The following is a 15747-nucleotide window of genomic DNA, read 5'->3' on the forward strand; positions in this document are numbered from 1 at the left end:
GCTTAAAAGCCACAGAGCAACTGAGGTCAGGGCTAGAGGAGGGCAGGACCATGCCTAGGTGTGGCCTTCAGAGAGGCACAAAAACACCCAGCCAGGCTGCTCCCTGCCATGCCAAACACCCACTGAAGGTCACCAGCATGTGGGGCAGCTGCTGATGTTCTGTGGCCAACATCACAAGATGGTAGGAAAGCAGAGCCAGCCCCCATGGTGGGGCCTCTAACTGGTCCCACTCACAGTGCTCACTTTTGCAGTGGGGCAGGAGATTTTACCCCAAGAGGCTTTTCCTGAGCTGGCGAGAAGCAGAGAAACACCCAGGCTCCGAAGACACTATGTAGCAAGTACCCTCCAGCACAGGGACAGGCGCACACGCTAGCCTGGGCAGTCGCCCACTTTCTTCGGCAAGTCAGGAATGGCAAAGGCTAGACTGGAAGCACTTGGGGCTCACGCCCCAGCCTTTGTGACACCCAACCCCCAGCTCCTTCCTGGGGCTCTAGCTGAAGCCAGAGCACTGGCCTGAGCAGCCAAGAAGAGGTTCCAGCTCTGAAGGGAGCAGGACTTTCAGCACAAAGGTAAAAGTGCAGAAACACAACCACCAAGGGACTCCAACCCTCAATCTTTTGATCCACACTCAGTTACCTTATCCATTAGGCCACAAGAAGGGTTCTTAGGACCTTTTTTTGCCTCTCTTTTGCCCACCTGCTTGCTATCATGGTGAATGGTGGAGCACCAGGCTCTTACTCTGAAGGTCTAGGGTTCAAGCCCTTGTCTGGGTGCTTAGCTTTTAAGTTGCCTTGTGTGCCAGGAGCCAAATGATTCCTGGTGCTGTCCACCAGCCACATACTGATTCCCAGAATCCATGGCCATTTCCTGGAAAGGTTCTTTTCCTCAGGAATCAGGAGAGAGGCCACATCCACAGGAACAGGCCTAGAACATGCAGTCTCTGGCTGGCAGGAAGCGCTGTGGGGCCAGGTGCTGAGAAAGCTCAGAGGGAGAGCAGCGAGATGAGGGAAAGAAAAACAGAGAAGCAATGAGTACAGAGGGCAGGTGTACAGGGGGTTCTGGTCTGGCTATTGTGGGGACTTCTCTGGTTTATACATGACCCTGGTGCAATTGGCCAGAGAAAGGATCTGAGTCCCCACCCCATTACCAGAGGCCTGCCTGACCCCAAGGACGCTCTTTCTACTCTCATGTGTGGCAGAGTCCTCGTAACCCCAACAAGGCTGGGCCCAGGAATCCTGCTGAGAAACCAATACTAGTCTGGTTGGGGAATTTGGTTTGAATGTATTATTAGGATTCTCTTCTGATTTCTGAATCAGTTCAGCTCAGTCTTTGTCCTCCAGGTGTGTTTCCAGCTGTTGAGTTATGGGGGAGAGAGGCCAAATCATGGTGTCTCTACCCTTCTTTCATATTTTCTTCCAGCTTGTTAGGAAGCTCCTTTGCTAGGATGTGAATCAAGCAGTGTCCATCCTCACAAGGCAGACTTGTACAAACCATATGATCATTATATGAGAGTGGTGAATATGGGGCTTCCAGGGTGCTGCTTTGAGCACAGCGTGCCACACCTGGGCTTCCATTGCAATGGAGACGTACCCTTAGAGTCCATCTCTCCTGGGATAAAGATGGCAGCAGGGCTGGCCTGGGTCATCTGACTTGGGCTCATGGACGTAAAGCTGAGGGGCTAAAAACTGTGGTGCAGATATTTGTGTTCACACTGAAGACTGAGTTCAAACACCCTCACCCCTCATGGGACCTCAGAGGTTGGGCTCAAGCCCATATGTCTGCACTGTAATTTTATAGAGGTTGGGAGGGAGTTTAGCAAGTGGAAATAGTAAAACTGCATTGAGGGGAGTGGATCACTGACCTATCAGTTCTTAACACCCAAACTTACAGTAACTCTTATCAGTGCCTGTGAGTGTAATTTAAACCATAGGTCCATCTAGTTCTGAATCTTGTCTTCTATCAGTAGCCAATGCCAGGTGCCCCAAAAGCCACTCCCCAAGGCACCACTGGGAGTTGAATCCAGGATCTCCTGTTTACAAAACAGGTACTTTAACCACTTAAGCCATGGTACCTGCTGTTACTTAAAGCACCGTGTCTGCCCACACCTGACTGTCTGCCAATCCCCACTGGGCCCTGACAAACGTTGCCTGTGTTTGGGTTCTGTAAAGCAGAGGAGCAGGTGAAGTTTTGCTCCCAAGGTGTGTGTGTGATTCTTTGGACAGGTCGACACTACAAAATTAGGTTGGTGTAATTACGTTACTTAGGCTGGCAATGCAGTATATCAACCTAATCCCAGGGCAGATAGCGGCTCAGCTGTCAGAACTTTCTGGAGCTATGAAAGGGGAGGGGCCCAGCCTCTGTAGCAGGAATGCAGGGCAGGTGAGTTCACAGTGGGCATTATGGGATACTGGTGGAGGCCAGTTATGGTGATATAATGACCAGCAGCATTTACACTGACAATTTGTCACCTTAAGTTTGCTGCACAAAGCTCTAGGCCTCTCGTCGAGGTGGTTTAATTTTGTCACCAAAACAGGGCAGTTTTGTCGCCAGATGTGGCATTGCAGTGTGTGCACGAGCCAAAAGCTGCTGAACGAGGGAGCATTGTGTGTTTTTCACACACCTGAGCAATATAATGATGCTGAAATAACTTTGTAGTGCAGACCTGGCCAAAGATTCACACACACACAGCTTGCAAGGAAAAGCTCACCTGCTTCTCTGCTTTGCAGAATCCAAACACAAGCAAAGCTTGTCAGGCCCCAGTGAGGATGGCAGGGAGTCAGGTGTGGGCAGACACTGTAGTTAAGCCACAGGTGGGCACCATGGCTTAGCTGGTTAAAGCCCCTGCCTTGTAAGCAGGAGATCCTGGGTTCAACTCCCAGTGGTGCCTTGTTGATTAACTCTTGGGGCACCTGGTATTGGCTGCTGTCAGTGGACAAAACACAGAGCTACATGGGCCTTTGGTCCAGCCCAGCATGGCAGTTTTAATTATACTCACAGGCACTGATAACAGAATTACTGAAAGTTTGGGAGTTAAGAGCTGATAGGTCAGTGGTCCAGCCTCTCACAGATGACCTCCCTCCCTTTGGGACAGGGGCAGATCTGGGCTCTCACACCAATTGCTCATTGTGGCTTCCAGAATCTGTGAGCAGCTCATTTAGTTTGCACCAAGGGTTGAGCCCTGCTTCATGCACCGTGTGTGAGAATGAAAATCCTAAACCACCCTTTGAAATAACAAATGCAGCAGGACGTGTTATTGTCCCTGCCCCAAAGCAGACAGACCAATGGAGAAATGCCATTGAGTCCAGGGTATTACTCCACTGCCATTTTACATTTTTTGCTTGCTAAACTCCCTCCCAACCTTGAGGGCTCCCAGAGCCCAATATTGAGCTTGAGCTGAGATGTCTACAGTGCAAATTTACCACCCCACGGCCAAAGCCTTGGGAGCCCAGCCTCTGAGACCCCATGAGGGGTGAGGGTTTCCAAGCCTGGGCTCCAGTTCCATTCCCAGGAGCCCAAATCAGATCATCCAGGCCAGCGGGATTTTATCACAGTATAGATGCCCTCTTAGGATATGTCTACATTGCAATGTAAGCCCAAGGTTAGCAGAAGTCATGTCAGCAGCCCCAACACATAAACATAAACCACGAGGAAAAGACCCACTCCCAAATAAGCTGGGCAGTGTCCTTTTCCCTACGGTTTGTAAATCCAGCAACCAAAAGTCCTTAAACATGAGCCCCCCCTTGCACCCCACTCACAGCTGTTGTCCTTAGTCAGTGCAAGCCCAGAGGTGCCTCTGTAGAGTTCACCTGCCATCCTGGGTGGAAAATGGGGAAAATAAGAAGGCACCGTATTCACTGTGTTGTCTAGGAACTCACTCAACCCTCCACTGCCACCCTGTCCTAAAGCTGGTTTAACACCTAAATTTTAGTATTGGGACCCCAGCCCACTTGGCCTTGGAACCCTTGTCCCCTGCCTAGCAAGTGCTATTGAATTGAAGGTGAGTCCCTCAGTCGAGGTCTGCCAAGCACAGTTGTGCTGCCCTTGATTCACACAACAAGGATAACAACCCTTTATTTCTCCTGTCCCAATAACAAGGAGACTGGGAATCCAACAAAAGCCAAAAGTGATCATTTTGGCAAGCAACGCAACATATTTCCAATGCACTGTAAAATCCACATGCAGACTCATACACGAAACCTTGCAAGAAAATCTTCCTGAGGGAGTCTGAGGCACCTGCTGCTGGAGGGAAGGAGGGAGCAGTGGTTTGGGATTGAGGGGCACTGGGAATAGGAGGGACCTGTGCGTTGGGATTGAGGAGCAGTGTAAAAAGGAGGGGGCTGTGGGTTGGGACAGAGGAGAAGGGTGAAGAGGAGTAGGTTCTGGTTGGGAGTGAGGAGCAGTATGCACAGGAGGGGCACTGGATTGGGACTGAGGGGCACTGAGAGTAGAGAGGACATGGGTTTAGGCTGAAGAGCATCATCATTTGGGGATCCAGCATGATAGAGGAAGGCAGCAGGTGATTCTAATTCCTTAGGGATATTCTGTTGTGTTTTCTGTGTGTGCGTGTGCATGCAGGGGAGGAACATGCTGTGTGCCCAGAGGCCTTTATTCCTCCAGGCTGCAAGGACAGAGAGGATGTCAGGAAGTTGCCCCTTCAAACCCACACACACAAAGGCCCCTCTTAGGAAAGGCACAGTCTTGAAGACAAAAAGTAACACCAAAGAGGACATCAGAAGAACAATTTTTAAAGGTATAGTGAGTAGTTTATTACCTGATAAGGGTCTTGAACCCTGGACCATCAGATTAAAAGTCTGACATTCTACCAGCTGAGTTAGCCAATCTCACAGCAAAAGAAGTACAAGTTATGCAGAGGAGAAACTAGTCAAGAAAAAGGGAAATGGATACAATATGGGAAACCTGCTGCTCTGTCTCTCTTCCCAGCCCTGGCCTGGCCTGGTATTAGTGCAGGTTAAAAAGACAGGGAAATATTGGCATCTACCAGCCTTTCATAGCTGTACAAGACTCAGGCACAGAACAGAGGTGCCCATCAAAGAGATAATGATAATGATGGGAAGGTTCACAATTGACTCAGTAATTGCATACAAAGGTGCACGTTTGGCAGTTACATTGGGAAATTCTGGCTCCTTCTCAGGCTCAGATTGGCCACCCCGGTCTAGGTGTAGAAGTTACAACATTGAAACTTGAAAGAGGGGCCAATTTCCCCATCATTTCCCACCTTCACATCCAAACACGATGACTTTCTGAATGAACCCGCCTCGTTCAGCCAGAAGATCTTGGGGTGGGTGTAGGAGTCACTGGATAAAATTCTCTGCACTCTGTTCTGGATCAGGTCAGAGCAGAGGTACCTAGTGATCTAGTCTGGCTGTAAAATCTATATATCAACCCCAATTATGGTGTGAAATTAATCCTCAGGAATGGCTGTTCCCCACCCAGACCCCAGCAAAGGGCTCTCCAAGGAAGGGGGCTTTTGAGGAAGGAAAGAAGAAAGATGTCCTTCTCTCCCTGGAGGAACTGGGCTCTGCGCTTTGGACAGAAAGGAGGGGAAGGAAATGGCCACATGATGGCAGTGGAACCTAAGAAATGAAACACAACAGGCTTCTCTGCACATTGATTCTGCACAGTGAACGAACCTGACTCCTGTATCCTGAAAAGCCAAAAAGCCATTTCTTTGTACGACAGGGAGAAAAGAGTTCCAATCATTCCTGCCCATTTACTTTTGAATTACTTTACATTATAAATAAAATTGTAACAAAATTATTCTGAACTTGAGCTGCCTGTTATTAAAAGCCTGTTCCCCAATTCAGTTCCAACTGCCCTGCTAGAAACACCCCCAGGTCCCTGCTCACCCCAGGAAGAGGAAAAAGAGAACCCCCCACTGGGCACTGCCCTTGGCTCCAGGCTGCTGTCCCAGGGTGTGTGTGGGGACTGATTGTTTGCTGCTGAGGAGGGAGCCAGTACAGGGCTCTGGTGCTCTGCTCCTAGCATCTGCCCAGCCCAGGCTGTCCTCTGCCTCAGCTGCTACTCCCAGCCTGCTCTAGAGTCAAACAAGCAGGGCTCCCAGAGGAACAGAGGCTGGGACAGGGCAGCAGCCTGAGTTGGGCTGAGAAGATGCTAGGAGTTCTCGTTCCCTGAGAACTGGCCTGGCTCGCTTCTCAATAGCAAACAAACCAATTCCACATCCCCTCCCCAGAAAAATCAGCCTGAAGCCAAGGGCAGCAGGGGACAATTGCCTTTAGTTCCCACCAAGGCAGGAGAGAACCCAGGGCCTTTCTAGCAGAGCTTATGGAACTGACGTGGGGAAACCAGCCTTTAATAACAGGCAGCTCAAGTTGAAACTAAGTGTTTTTAATGATTTCTACAACATTGAATAACCCTGCGATCATAGTGTCATCATCCATAAAATTGCTTCAGCCTTACAGGTTCTCAAGTACGAAACTAAACATCTCTTCAAATCCAAGGAAGTGGAGATCAGTCAATCTTCAGAGTCATCCCACATAAAATAATCATGTTGTGGTACATACTGGCCCATCATGTGGCCATCGCTTTTCCCTCCTCTCTGTTAAAAGTTTTAGTATTTTGCACAGACTTTCTTCCCTCAGAAGAGACCTGGGAACCAGGGCTGCCAGCCAGACAAACACCTTTAAGAGGAGGCGTAAACTGTCAAAAAATGATCTCCCTCCTTCAATTCAGTGACACCGTGAAACGTTACTTATCAGGGCAGATCCGGAGGATTGAAAGCAGCTACATCAAGCCCCTGTGTAACTCACAGGAATGAACACAAACACTCCCTTGTATCTGAAGAGATGTTTAGTTTTACCGTTGATAAACTACAAGGCTAAAGGGAAAGGTGATGGTGGTGTCAGATATAAAGAGTGAAACATGAAACAATCATCATAGTTATGCCCATAGCAACTGTAAATATTTCTATATTCTTCTTATTATCATCAGTGTATTATTTTCTCTGTCATCTAGACATTGACTAGATCTTGACCAAGAAATTTGGATCTTGACAAAATAATCAACTACCTCTCGTTAAGGTAATGGACTTGACACCCACTCGAATGTCTCCACGCAGGTTCAAATACTAACAACAGTGGCGCCTTACAGCCATAGCTTTTAATCAGGGCAATACATTGATACAAATTCCTGTTAAATCATTTCTCAGCCAGAGTCCATCGCCCACATTCCTTAAGACACTGGGCCACCATGTGGACGTTTCATTTCCCTCCCCAATTTCACACAGAGACACAATTTCCTTTGCACAGATCCAATAACAGTAAAACCTCCCTGTGTCTCTTGTCTGAGCCAGGGCACTCGATTGCAGTGAACCCTTCTCTCCTGCAATGGCAATGGTCAGACAGAGGGGACGTGGGCACCTGCATCCCTGCCAGGGAGATATTGGCTCAGCTCTTTCTTTCTGCTGCTGTTAGTCCATGAAACATCAGGGATGGATTGCAAGGCTGAGCTCACACACCAACCCCTGAAACATTTCAGTGCCCCAGAGAAATCCTGCCCCTGGCTATTGGAATGATATGGTGGAGATTCGAATAGGAAAGGGACTGTCTGAATTGTCAGTGTGAGGAATGAACAACAATCTATAGCAATGTCGTTAGCCACAAACACACTAATCATATTCCAGCTGGAAGGGAAATGGGCAGGAACTCTTGCTGTTCCCCATGGGCACAATTACACTAATGCACAGCCGTGAGTGTGCTGGGGGAGCTGGTCTGAGCCATTTGAAGTGACAAGTCTGTGAGAACAGAACCATTGTGTAGTGCAGTAGCTGTATATCAACTAGTTGTAGCCGAGTGGTTAAGGTGATGGACTAAAAATCCATTGGGGTCTCCCCATGCAGGTTTGAATCCTGCCAACTACGGAAGCATTAGTGTGTTGTCATTGCTGCTGTCTTAGTGCCTGAGCATCCATGGAGCCAGATCTGGTCTCCCTCTGAGGCTGGCTATCCTTAAAATACTGCTGTAGCCCTGTGGAGTAGACAGCTGCTACAGTGAGGGGTGGGGTTTTCCATCCCTGTAATAGCTGCATTGGCAAAAGAATCTTTCCTTTCATTTAGCACTATCTAACCATGGCTTAGGTCAGCTTAATTATACTGGTTCTGGGGAGTTTCACACCCTGAAAGATGTACTTGTTAGAGGGTTTGTCCCAATTATAGGCCTGTTAGCTTGACGTCTGTAGTATGTAAGGTCTTGGAAAAAATTTTAAGGGAGAGAGTAGTTAAGGACATAGAGGTCAATGGTAATTGGGACAAATTGCAACACGGATTTACTAAAGGTAGATCGTTTCAAACCAATCTGATCTCCTTCTTTGAGAAGGTGATGGATTACTTAGATAAAGGAAATGAGGTAGATATAATTTACCTAGATTTCAGTAAGGCGTTTGACATGGTTCCGCATGGGGAACTGTTAGTTAAATTGGAAAAGATGGGGATGAATATGAAAGTTGTAAGGTGGATAAGGAACTGGTTAAAGGGGAGACTCCAGCGGGTTGTATTGAAGGGTGAACTGTCAGGCTGGAAGGAGGTCACTAGTGGAGTCCCTCAAGAATCAGTTTTGGGACTGATCTTATTTAGCCTTTTTATTACTGACCTTGGCACAAAGAGCGGGAATGTGCTAATAAAGTTTGCGGATGACACAAAGCTGGGGGGTATTGCTAACACAGAGAAGGACAGGGATACTATTCAGGAAGATCTGGACCACCTTGTAAACTGGAGTAATAGTAATAGGATGAAATACAATAGTGAAAAGTGCAAGGTCATGCACTTAGGGATTAATAATAAGAATTTTAGATATATGTTGGGGGCGCATCAGTTGGAAGCGACAGAGGAGGAGAAGGACCTTGGGATATTGGTTGATAGCAGGATGACTATGAGTCGCCAATGTGATACGGCTGTTAAAAAAGCAAATGCGATTTTAGGATGCATCAGGCGAGGTATTTCCAGCAAGGATAAGGAGGTGTTAGTACCGTTATATAAGGCGCTGGTGAGACCCCATCTGGAATACTGTGTGCAGTTCTGGTGTCCCATGTTCAAGAAGGATGAATTCAAACTGGAACAGGTTCAGAGACGGGCTACTAGGATGATCCGAGGAATGGAAAACCTGCCTTATGAAAGGAGACTCAAAGAGCTTGGCTTGTTTAGCCTGGCCAAAAGAAGGCTGCGGGGGGATATGCTTGCTCTATATAAATATATCAGGGGGGTTAACGTTAGGGAGGGAGAGGAATTATTTAAGTTTAGTACTAATGTAGGCACGAGGACGAATGGGTATAAACTGGATATGAGGAAGTTTAGACTTGAAATTAGGCGAAGGTTTCTGACCATTAGGGGAGTGAAGTTCTGGAACAGCCTTCCGAGGGAAGTAGTGGGGGCAAAAGACTTTTCTGGCTTTAAGACAAAGCTTGATAAGTATATGGAGGGGATGTTATGATAGGATCATTAATTTGGGCAATTGGATTACCACCAGATAGGTCTGCTCAATGGTCTGCAGGGAGATGTTGGATGGGATGGGAACAGAGTTACTGCAGAGAACTCCTTCTTGGGTGCTGGCTGGTGAGTCTTGCCCACATGCTCAGGGTTTAGCTGATCGCCATATTTGGGGTCGGGAAGGAATTTTCCTCCAGGGTGGATTGGCAGGGGCCCTGGAGGTTTTTTGCCTTCCCCTGCAGCGTGGGGCACGGGTCGCTTGCTGGTGGATTCTCTGCAGCTTGAGGTCTTCAAACCAATTTTGAGGATTTCAATAACTCGCTCCTGGGTTAGGGGTTGTTATAAAAGTGGATGGGTAGGGTTCTGTGGCCTGCCTTGTGCAGGAGGTCAGACTAGATGATCATATTGGTCCCTTCTGACCTATGAGTCTATGAGTCTATGAACCCTGTAATATTTACATCTTGAAGTTACAGAGCTAATTCTTTACTTTTTCCTTTCTTTTATTAAAAGATTTCTTTTTTTAGAGAACCTGATTGATTTTTTTTCCCTTGTTTCCCTTGTGTTATTCCAGGAGATTGGGATAACTCACCAGAACAGGTGGGGGGGAGACGGGAGGGGAAGAGAAAGAATCTCTCTTTGTTTTCCTTGAATCTGTTTGCCTCTTTGTGGAAAGGAAGGGAGATGCTTCTCTGTATGGTGATTTAAGAGGTTGGATCAGTATCTCTCAGGATAGCCCAGGGAGGGAAACTCTAGGAGGGGGAAAGGTGGGGGAATGGTTTATTTCTCCTTGTTTTAAGAACCCAAGGGATCTGGGTTCTTGGGGTCCCCAGAGAAGGCTGGGGAGGTCAGAGTGCTCCAAAACACTATATTTTTAGGTGGTGGCAGCGCTATCAAATCTAAGCTGGTAATTAAGCTTAGAGGATTCAGATGCTAGTATCTCATTTTCTGAACTCTAAGGTTCAGATCTGAGAAGGAATGCTGTGATACTCGTAGTGTAGACATCCCCTGTGATTAACAGCTTTGGTGGCTAATTGAAAGGCTGATGGTTCAAACTCAAGTGAAGATGGAGGTGTTTTTTTTCAGTGATGAGAATCCAGTACATTTTAACAGGCTGAAAATCTCCTCAATGCTGCTCTAGCCTCATTGGTCAAGCATAAGTGACCCTTTCACCAGAGGCATTGGTGGTATAGTGGTGAGCATAGCTGCCTTCCAAGCAGTTGACCTGGGTTCAATTCCCAGCCAATGCAATGATGTGATGTTTTCTCCCCTGGGAATTGGTTTAATTACAGTCACATTGTATCAGTTTAGCAATGGAATGAGAGAATCAATGTTCTGCAGGGCATTCAACACACAATGGAGGAAGAAAGGGGTGGGACTAGACAATGAGCAGGTGGAGTTATCCTGGTATTACAATGTTTGGTTTATTTTTTTTTTAAACTTCCTTTACTTTCCTCTCCCTTTTAGACTTGGAGCCTTTAAGGTCAGAAGGGAGCAATGTGATCATCTAGTCCGACCTGCTGCACCTTACAGGCCAAAAGACCCCCCCTCCCCTCCTGTAATAGACCCGGGAGGGGAGGCAGCTCTGTGCACTGCCCCTACCCCAGGCAGCACATGGAGGCCCTCTGCCACACAGCATGCCCCAAGAGGGAGTGGGGGGCCAAGCAGATGATCCAGCATGAGGGGATCATTCTCATTCGTAGCTGTCCAGCTGTATGGGGCAGGAGGTCCTTGTATTTGGAGCAGTGGGAGTGAACTGCGTGCACTTGTGTCTCTGAGCACAATTTTGTGACTAGTATGGTGTGTGTAGGGGGGGTGAGTGTGAGTGTGGCTGCGGGTGTGATTGTTTCTTTCTTTGGGGGTTGGACTAACATGTCCCTCTGGGTGTGTTGTGTGTGAGCGTTCTTGGGATTGTGTGAGTCCCTTTGTGTGTGTGTGTGTGTGTCACTTACTGCAGAGTACAAAATCCTGCAAAGCCATTTCTTACTGGTTAGCCCAGCAACACACTGATACAAACAGTGTCGCAGACTCACACACACAGAGCAGGGCTCAGCAGAGGGCAGCAGGGACACACATGTCTCCCCTGGGCCAGCTTGGACAATTTTCCATCACTACTCGGCACTGTGCTGGTGCCCCCACACGGGGGTGGGCAGTGACTGGGCAGCGGGGGCAGATGTGCTGGATCTGTAAAAGCAGCAAAGAGTCCTGTGGCACCTTATAGACCAACAGACGTATTGGAGCATGAGCTTTTGTGGGTGAATCCCCACTTCGTCGGCTAGATTCAGAAGGAAGCACTTTGGGAAAATCAGTCAAGGCCCTTGGCAGAGCTGGGACACAGACCCAGTGACCCCTGCACCACCCTGGGAGGGCAGTGGGGTTTAGTGGTCAGAGCAGGGAGAGGCTGGACACCAGGACCCCTGGGTTCTATCCTTGGCTCTGGAAGTGGAAGGGGTCTAGAGCAGGGGGACTGGGATCCAGGACTCCTGGGTTCCATAGGGGAGACTGTTTTTCCCTGTGCTTCCCTCCCTAGAGATCCCAGCCCAGCCCCCTAGTGGAGACTGAGCAGGAGTGGGGGGAGTTGTTCTCCCACTTTGGAGTTATCATTCAAACTCCTCCCCCAGGGACTGTGACATCACAGAATCTGCCCCCCCCCCAACACAGAGAAAACTAGTGGGGTTAGGAGGGTTCTAGCTGCACCCACCAGACAACCCTGGTCATTGCAAGAAACCCCCAAAGCTACTTGCACCCACAAAACACCCTCTGAGGGTATACACCCCCTGCTAGGACAGGACCTCTTGCTCCCACCCCTTTTCTTATCACCACAAGCTGCTCCCAGCCAGGCACCACACCCCATTCACACACCTTTTGTCAGTACATAGCTCAGTGGCAATCACTGCCCCAAAGTGACTCCGGTGCAGGCACTCCCCACACGAACTCCCCACACCGGATTCTGTCCACACACAGAGAATTCTCTCTGCCCGGCTCCTTCGGTTCATCTCACTGCTCTCCCTACTGCCGCCAGACACTACTTATCTGCATAACCCCGCATTGTTTGGTTCTTGCTGGCCCGTGCTTGTGCCTGCTGGTTTCCTTCCTGCTGTCCCTGGTGTGTAAAGACAGAAGCATTTTTGAATCTCTTTGAGTTGTTGTTAGTGCTTCAGTTGTTTGCCTTAATCTTATGCCGTTGGATCTCTTTCAGGGTGTGTTTTGGTTCTGAGAAGTAAAAGGCTGCTCTGTGTGTGTGTGGTGTTATGGAGCGAGGTAGCAAAGGTTGGTTGCAGAGGTGGTGAATGTGCCACGAAAATTGTTTCTTGTTTCTCCCAGGAGGAAGGTGTTTTGCACCCCAGTAACCGGGCTCTCACTGCAGCTTTCCTTTCACTAAATAAGATTTTTACCAAATATAAATTGCCCTCCAATTTCTCTAAGAGAAATTGAAATTGTATCTTTGTACTAATATCCCAAGTGTGCAAGTCCATCCCCTCAGAGCAGCCCCACACCCTGAGGCCAGGGGAGAATCCCAGCTGGTTTGTGCATTTGTAACCCTGGGGCCTGAAGCTGATGACAGAAAGGGAAGTGAGCCATCTTGGAGCTTTCTGATATCACCTGCGGGGAGCACAGGGATTTGACTGAGTGACATCCTGGCTAATTTTCACCTTGTTCTCCGCCAGCAGGATCCACTGGAGAGCTCGGGAGTGACTTGACCATGGCAGCACCCTATTTACATATTAAAAGCTGGCATTTTGGGGCCAATGGGGTGAAATGTGAGTACTTTTGGGGTTAGGACCCACATGAGAAGGGATATGGACAAACTGGAGAGAGTCCAGCAGAGGGCAATAAAAATGATTAGGGGACTGAGACAGTATATCAACTAGTTGTGGCCGAGTGGTTAAGGTGATGGACTAGAAATCCATTGGGGTTTCCCCACGCAGGTTCAAACGTTGCCAACTACAGAAGCATTAGTGTATTGTCATTGCTGGTGTCTGAGCGTCCATGGAGCCAGATCTGGTCTCACTCTGAGGCTGTCTACACTTAAAATACTGCTGTAGCCCTGTGGAGTAGACAGCTGCTACAGTGAGGGGAGGGGTTTTCCATCCCTGTAGTAGCTGCATTGACAGAACAATCTTTCCTTTCATTTAGCACTATCTAACCATGGCTTAGGTCAGCTTAATTATACTGGCTCTGGGGTTTTTTACACCCTGAAAAACGTACTAGTTAGAGGGTTTATCCCATCACCCTCCCATTCCCTGGCCCTTCTTGCATGACTAGAGAGCAGCAATACCCGAAGTTCAAAGGTGCAAACAATTCAATGTTTATTGGGGTAAACTTCCAGCAAGCAATGATTCCAGTTTCCTTCCTCTGTATCCCCCTTCCCAGCTCTGACACCACAGAGGCTTGTCTGTGTCCTTGTTCCCATTCCCCTCTTAGCAAAACATAATTCCAGTTCCCCTGCCCCATTCCCATTCCCCCCCTTTACTTTCTGATTGACTGCAATCTATATAGTAAAACTGGAGTTCTGCTTAGCTATACCTTAGCTAATCATTTTACTGAAATGTAACTAACCAATCCTAACATACTGTAACATGATTATCTAACCAATTATACCCCACTGCCTTAATTGGTTTACCCCCAACATATTAATTATACAGCAGACAGAAACAATCACAGAACCAGACAGAGATTATACAGACAAGCAATAGGAAAGTGGGGACTACAGTGACAGAACAGCAAAGAAATGAGGATTTCACACCCCAGCTATTGAGCAGTGAGTTGTTGCCAGATGGGATGCTATCATGGCAGAGGTTATGGGTGCTGATTGCTTAACTGTCTGGCCCACAGGGCAGGATTTTGAGGTTCACCATTACTGTCTCAGAATGCTAGCACCCATCTTTTGTTCACTTAAAATGCGAGCAGGGAGATTATAACACCACAGAACTCATGGAGCTCCAGGAAACTTGTAACTTTAGGTCCAGGTGAGTGTGTTTAAAAATCAGCTGTGCTGTGGAAGGTCTCTAGGAGTTGAAAGAGATGTGCCATCTCAACCTCCCTAAAGAGTTCATCAACTATTAATGAAAACTAGGGTTGATAAGTCACATTCTTTGTAGTATCAGGATGGTGGATGGGTCTAAAGCGCTAGTTATGAGACTCATTTTTTCTAATCCTTTGGGTGTTCTGGTCTCTGCATGGAAATGTGGTTTCAAATCCCACTCCTGATATTACCATTTAATTATATCTGGAGAAAATGGCCTCACTTCAATCTCCTTTGGAACAATAGAACCCTATTTGCTTAGCTTTTCTATTCCAGTAGCTGTGAGAGAAGCTCCAAACCAGGGGGAAACAGGGCCTCTTCTCTCGACCGATCAATTTTTGTCTTTCTTCATTCCAAGCCATTTTCTGAGATACATCCATATTTCCCACACTATTGTGTTTAGAGTTCTTTGCTTTTATGAAACTTTAGAATCATCATTTAATTGCCACACAACTGTACTTCTGAAGTGAAGTGAAACAATATTATTTGGATATTCTTGCAGAAGAGTTTTGCTTTCTGACCTGGAAATGAACAGGGCCTACCTGAGGGGCACAATGCTACTCCCTTTTCTTGGCTCATCCAAAAAACATACGTTCTTGATGGCCTTTGTTTTCCTGTTCTTCAAAGGGAAATCAGCTGGTGTAGCAGCTACTGAGAAAGCCTTAGAAAAGGGCTCCAGGTTTCACAGTAGCTGGTTTCTGTTGTGTAGTGGTTATCACATTTGCTTTATATGCAAAATGTCCCTGGTTCAGAAACAGTGCTGCTTTCTCTCTCTTGGTCTCTTATTGCTCCAAGTCTTTTCTCAAATACATCCATAGCTTTTATGATTTCTTCCTCGTTATTTTTTTTCCTTTCATGGAGCTTTAAATTCAAAAGGAGAGGTTTAGCCGGCATTTTGAGGGAAGGAACAGACCATCATTTGGGAGACCGCCAGCTCCATAACAAATCTGAGCATAGAAGAATCCCAACCCATTGTCCAGCATATTTAGCTCCCAGCCAGCAGTTTTTCTCTTGTCTTTTTTTTTTTGAGCTAACCTTGAGTCCAGGGCGCACACACTCTCTGCCCCACACATCAAATCTGGCCCTGCTGCAAAGTGACCCCTAAGAACCAGTAACCTGCATGAGAGCATGACTGGGGGGAAAGGGTTTCCCATGAAGCGTATAAGCCACTGGATGCGTTGGAAAGAGGCAGCTCTGAGTGTAACAGTCAGCAAAGAAGGTCTGTTTGGGGATGTGGCTCAGTGGTACAGTGCCTGCTTTGCATGTA

General features: G+C 47.6%; 4 non-coding genes across 4 annotated transcripts; all 4 read left to right on the plus strand.

Annotated features, from left to right (window-relative positions):
• Positions 1–2813: 2813 nt before the first annotated feature.
• TRNAT-UGU (transfer RNA threonine (anticodon UGU)) lies at positions 2814–2887 on the plus strand. Its single transcript has one exon. It is a non-coding gene; the product is annotated as a tRNA-Thr (tRNA).
• A 4928-nt stretch (positions 2888–7815) lies between these two features.
• On the plus strand, positions 7816–7897 carry TRNAF-AAA (transfer RNA phenylalanine (anticodon AAA)). The gene has a single exon. It is a non-coding gene; the product is annotated as a tRNA-Phe (tRNA).
• Positions 7898–10632: 2735 nt separating this feature from the next.
• Positions 10633–10704, plus strand: TRNAG-UCC (transfer RNA glycine (anticodon UCC)). The gene has a single exon. It is a non-coding gene; the product is annotated as a tRNA-Gly (tRNA).
• Positions 10705–13322: 2618 nt separating this feature from the next.
• Positions 13323–13404, plus strand: TRNAS-AGA (transfer RNA serine (anticodon AGA)). The gene has a single exon. It is a non-coding gene; the product is annotated as a tRNA-Ser (tRNA).
• Positions 13405–15747: the final 2343 nt, after the last annotated feature.

Source organism: Gopherus flavomarginatus, assembly GCF_025201925.1.
Source record: "Gopherus flavomarginatus isolate rGopFla2 chromosome 13 unlocalized genomic scaffold, rGopFla2.mat.asm SUPER_13_unloc_3, whole genome shotgun sequence".
NCBI classification, from domain to species: domain Eukaryota; kingdom Metazoa; phylum Chordata; order Testudines; family Testudinidae; genus Gopherus; species Gopherus flavomarginatus.